This window comes from Schistocerca americana, unplaced genomic scaffold (assembly GCF_021461395.2).
Source record: "Schistocerca americana isolate TAMUIC-IGC-003095 unplaced genomic scaffold, iqSchAmer2.1 HiC_scaffold_489, whole genome shotgun sequence".
Lineage (NCBI taxonomy): Eukaryota > Metazoa > Arthropoda > Insecta > Orthoptera > Acrididae > Schistocerca > Schistocerca americana.
Window position 1 is genome coordinate 65001 of NW_025726224.1, and position 5000 is coordinate 70000.

Consider the following 5000-nt stretch of genomic DNA (forward strand, 5'->3'; position numbering starts at 1 on the left):
TGACCCACCGGAAGGGCGCAGCGTCCCCCACCCCAGACATGTGACGTCACACTATCGGTATTGACGACTAGACTGATTCCTTATAATCATTTGCCATACACCGGTGGAAGCTGCCGAGACGAGTAACTACATAGCGGGCTCGCCGTGTCACTAATGTACAGAGATACAATAGTTTCGACTGGAACCGGATTAAACGTATACACGGCGCTGATTAGTAATAGATAGAGCCATCAGAATACAGATAATGTATACAACTGTCCGTATACATGCTGAAAGACTCTGCTCACAATCACACGTCAGCCAGACACTCTTATCACGCACTACTCTCTGCCTGTAACAGGCACACAGACAATATCTAAGCACCAGCATGGAACAACACCCAGTGCATCCTCTCTGCCACATTAGACAATCCACACTATCATAACCAGACCGGGAGGTCCACTCGGAAAACAGAATATCCCACCCTTCCGACAACCACCATTGCTCAGCTAAGCCACCAACACCCACACATGTCCTACACAGGGGTGCACCCAACATCACAATACTGCCTCCTGTCACACCACACAAACAATGGCACGAATGAAAGACACAGGTCTGCCACAAGCATGGAATCAGAGCGCCGCCTGTTATGAGCCAAAGGTGCACCCTGACGTGGCAAATCAGATGATGCCGCAGTCATTTACTTACGATAATCACAATCAACAAACCAGCCCCCCCCCCCCCGAAAACACCTTTCCTTACAACAATGTGTGCCTTAACCTAACCCGTATTGTGCCTTAACCTAACCCGTATTGTGCCTTAACCTAACCCGTATTGTGCCTTAACCTAACCCATATTGCGCCTTAACCTAACCCATATTGCGCCTTAACCTAACCCATATTGCGCCTTAACCTAACCCATATTGCGCCTTAACCTAACCCATATTGTGCCTTAACCTAACCTATATTGTACCTTAACCTAACCCATATTGTACCTTAACCTAACCCATATTGTACCTTAACCTAACCTATATTGTACCTTAACCTAACCTATATTGTACCTTAACCTAACCTATATTGGGCCTTAACCTAACCTATATTGGGCCTTAACCTAACCTATATTGGGCCTTAACCTAACCTATATTGGGCCTTAACCTAACCTATATTGGGCCTTAACGTAACCCACGTTGCGCCTTAACCTAACCTATATTGTACCTTAACCTAACCCATATTGTACCTTAACCTAACCTATATTGGGCCTTAACCTAACCTATATTGGGCCTTAACCTAACCTATATTGGGCCTTAACCTAACCTATATTGGGCCTTAACGTAACCCACGTTGCGCCTTAACGTAACCCACGTTGCGCCTTAACGTAACCCACGTTGCGCCTTAACGTAACCCACGTTGCGCCTTAACGTAACCCACGTTGCGCCTTAACGTAACCCACGTTGCGCCTTAACCTAACCCATATTGCGCCTTAACCTAACCCATATTGCGCCTTAACCTAACCCATATTGCGCCTTAACCTAACCCATATTGTACCTTAACCTAACCTATATTGTACCTTAACCTAACCTATATTGTACCTTAACCTAACCTATATTGGGCCTTAACCTAACCTATATTGGGCCTTAACCTAACCTATATTGGGCCTTAACCTAACCTATATTGGGCCTTAACCTAACCTATATTGGGCCTTAACGTAACCCACGTTGCGCCTTAACGTAACCCACGTTGCGCCTTAACGTAACCCACGTTGCGCCTTAACGTAACCCACGTTGCGCCTTAACGTAACCCACGTTGCGCCTTAACGTAACCCACGTTGCGCCTTAACCTAACCCATATTGCGCCTTAACCTAACCCATATTGCGCCTTAACCTAACCCATATTGCGCCTTAACCTAACCCATATTGTGCCTTAACCTAACCTATATTGTACCTTAACCTAACCCATATTGTACCTTAACCTAACCTATATTGTACCTTAACCTAACCTATATTGTACCTTAACCTAACCTATATTGTACCTTAACCTAACCCATATTGCGCCTTAACCTAACCCATATTGCGCCTTAACCTAACCCATATTGCGCCTTAACCTAACCCATATTGCGCCTTAACCTAACCCATATTGCGCCTTAACCTAACCCATATTGCGCCTTAACCTAACCCATATTGCGCCTTAACCTAACCCATATTGCGCCTTAACCTAACCCATATTGCGCCTTAACCTAACCCATATTGTACCTTAACCTAACCCATATTGTACCTTAACCTAACCTATATTGTACCTTAACCTAACCTATATTGTACCTTAACCTAACCTATATTGTACCTTAACCTAACCTATATTGGGCCTTAACCTAACCTATATTGGGCCTTAACCTAACCTATATTGGGCCTTAACCTAACCTATATTGGGCCTTAACCTAACCTATATTGGGCCTTAACGTAACCCACGTTGCGCCTTAACGTAACCCACGTTGCGCCTTAACGTAACCCACGTTGCGCCTTAACGTAACCCACGTTGCGCCTTAACGTAACCCACGTTGCGCCTTAACGTAACCCACGTTGCGCCTTAACCCAACACACGTTGGGCCTTAACCCAACACACGTTGGGCCTTAACCCAACACACGTTGGGCCTTAACCCAACACACGTTGGGCCTTAACCCAACACACGTTGGGCCTTAACCCAACACACGTTGGGCCTTAACCCAACACACGTTGGGCCTTAACCCAACACACGTTGGGCCTTAACCCAACACACGTTGGGCCTTAACCCAACACACGTTGGGCCTTAACCCAACACACGTTGGGCCTTAACCCAACACACGTTGGGCCTTAACCCAACACACGTTGGGCCTTAACCCAACACACGTTGGGCCTTAACCCAACACACGTTGGGCCTTAACCCAACACACGTTGGGCCTTAACCCAACACACGTTGGGCCTTAACCCAACACACGTTGGGCCTTAACCCAACACACGTTGGGCCTTAACCCAACACACGTTGGGCCTTAACCCAACACACGTTGGGCCTTAACCCAACACACGTTGGGCCTTAACCTGCTCTGTAATTGTCATACGACGCGTTAAATTAGTGTGGTGTTGCCTAACTGCAACCCCCGCAATATAGTTTGCTACTCGCACTGCCTGGTCCCCAGAGTATCGCTTCATGTTAAACACCTTGCAGCTATACACTGTAATGCGGATGGCAGCAGGACGTACATGCTCAATGCCCTTCGCAGTTGTTCATTGGCATTTGCATGGCGAAGCACAGCCTACGTTGTGGTACGGCGTGTGTCAACTGTCCGCTGATGTTGTACGTCCAAATCACACACTGTACTGCACATTGGTCCTCATGTACTGAATGATACATCGTGGTACATGTGTGACCGTACCACGACTGCGCCAACAACGGCGAACCATACGGTCCAAATATTGTGCACTCAGCTACGTGTCGTCTCCCTATAAGAGCTGGATTGCAGTATGGTATGCCGTGGATGGCGATCAGCATGAGCCGTCTGTTGATGTAGTGGCGCGTGTTGTCAGACGTAGTCGTCTCTTCTCACACACCGTGATAGCATGGTGCACTGCGTTCCACATCTGCGACATGCGACAGAGGCCGGTTGACAGTCGTTCGCGCAATGGACATCGCATACGTACGGGGGCCACCTTCCACGTGTTCGCGAAGCGTGCACATGTTGTTGCGTGTATGTGGGCAGACATAGTGTGTCGTGACACCTGACACAGGCATGCAACAATCGTTGAATTTGCAAATGGCGATGGACGTCTACGTTTGCTGGTGACGTTACGCAAATGAACAACTGGTAAACGGTTGTGGTGCGGTTGTTCTCGCTAGAGGTGAATCAGTGATGGCGACGATCGGTTGAGCTACCAACCGGTTGTTTCAGCGATACCCACCATGCCCACGAACGTGAATGGCATGTGGGTGTGAAGCGATACGCGGCGGTGGCTGGGTGGGACCGTCCCCGGCCGGTGAGGGGGGGCCTCCCGGCGTGCTGGCCGCGCGGTGCGTGGGCGCACGCGCTACAGCCGGCTGGTGGGGGCGGCCAGTGGCAGGCGCGCCGGCCGACGGAGGCGGCAGGCGGCGCAGCTGCGCGCCGGCGCACCCTGCACGCGGCGCCGTGCGGCCAAAGTAGGTCCTCGCGGGCCCGGTGCGAAGCGCGGTGGACATCTGCAGTGTGCTGGTCCGATTGAGGACTGTGTGCGCTGAGGATGCGCCGCCGCCCGGCGCTCGGCGCCGCGACGCCGTCTGCTGCTCGGTCGCCTCTGCGGTTCTCGCAGGTGGTTTGTATCGCAGCTGTGCGGACGTGTTGGCGCGTGCGCTGTGCTGGGAGAGTTCGCTTCGGCACCCAAGTGGGGCTTTTGTCCTTCTGTGGCGCTGGCGTTGGAGCTGCCGGCCACCGTAGGTGGCGCGTGTTGTCTCCCGCCGGCAATGCCACGACAGCACGCTCCCGGGCCTCTGTCGGCAGCGGCAAGCTCAGTTGGGAGCACGGGTGGTCGCACCTAAAGCGTCTACTCGCCAAACTCCGGGCGATTGCGCCTCTCTCGAACCCGACCAAGTACTTAGGACGGCGCTGCGCGCCGCCGGGACCTGAGAGGGTTTCGAGGTGTATTGTGCAGGGGAGCTCAGCCTCCTCCTGTTTGCAGAATAATTGAGCGGACGCTTGCGTGTTCGCGCGGGCCCCCGGGACACACTCCCGGGCGGCCGGCTGCTCAGCTCTAGTTGACGCAGCTCCCTGGTTGATCCTGCCAGTAGTCATATGCTTGTCTCAAAGATTAAGCCATGCATGTCTCAGTACAAGCCGCATTAAGGTGAAACCGCGAATGGCTCATTAAATCAGTTATGGTTCCTTAGATCGTACCCACGTTACTTGGATAACTGTGGTAATTCTAGAGCTAATACATGCAAACAGAGTCCCGACCAGAGATGGAAGGGACGCTTTTATTAGATCAAAACCAATCGGTCGGCTCGTCCGGTCCGTTTGCCTTGGT

The 5000-nt window shown here is 51.4% G+C and overlaps 1 non-coding gene across 1 annotated transcript in view; it reads left to right on the top strand.

The window, feature by feature from the left end:
• Positions 1-4741: 4741 nt before the first annotated feature.
• LOC124585236 overlaps positions 4742-5000 on the top strand; it is a 1910-nt gene continuing 1651 nt past the window's right edge. The window contains exon 1 of the ribosomal RNA XR_006974814.1: positions 4742-5000. This exon is cut by the window's right edge and continues 1651 nt beyond it. This is a non-coding gene — a ribosomal RNA (small subunit ribosomal RNA).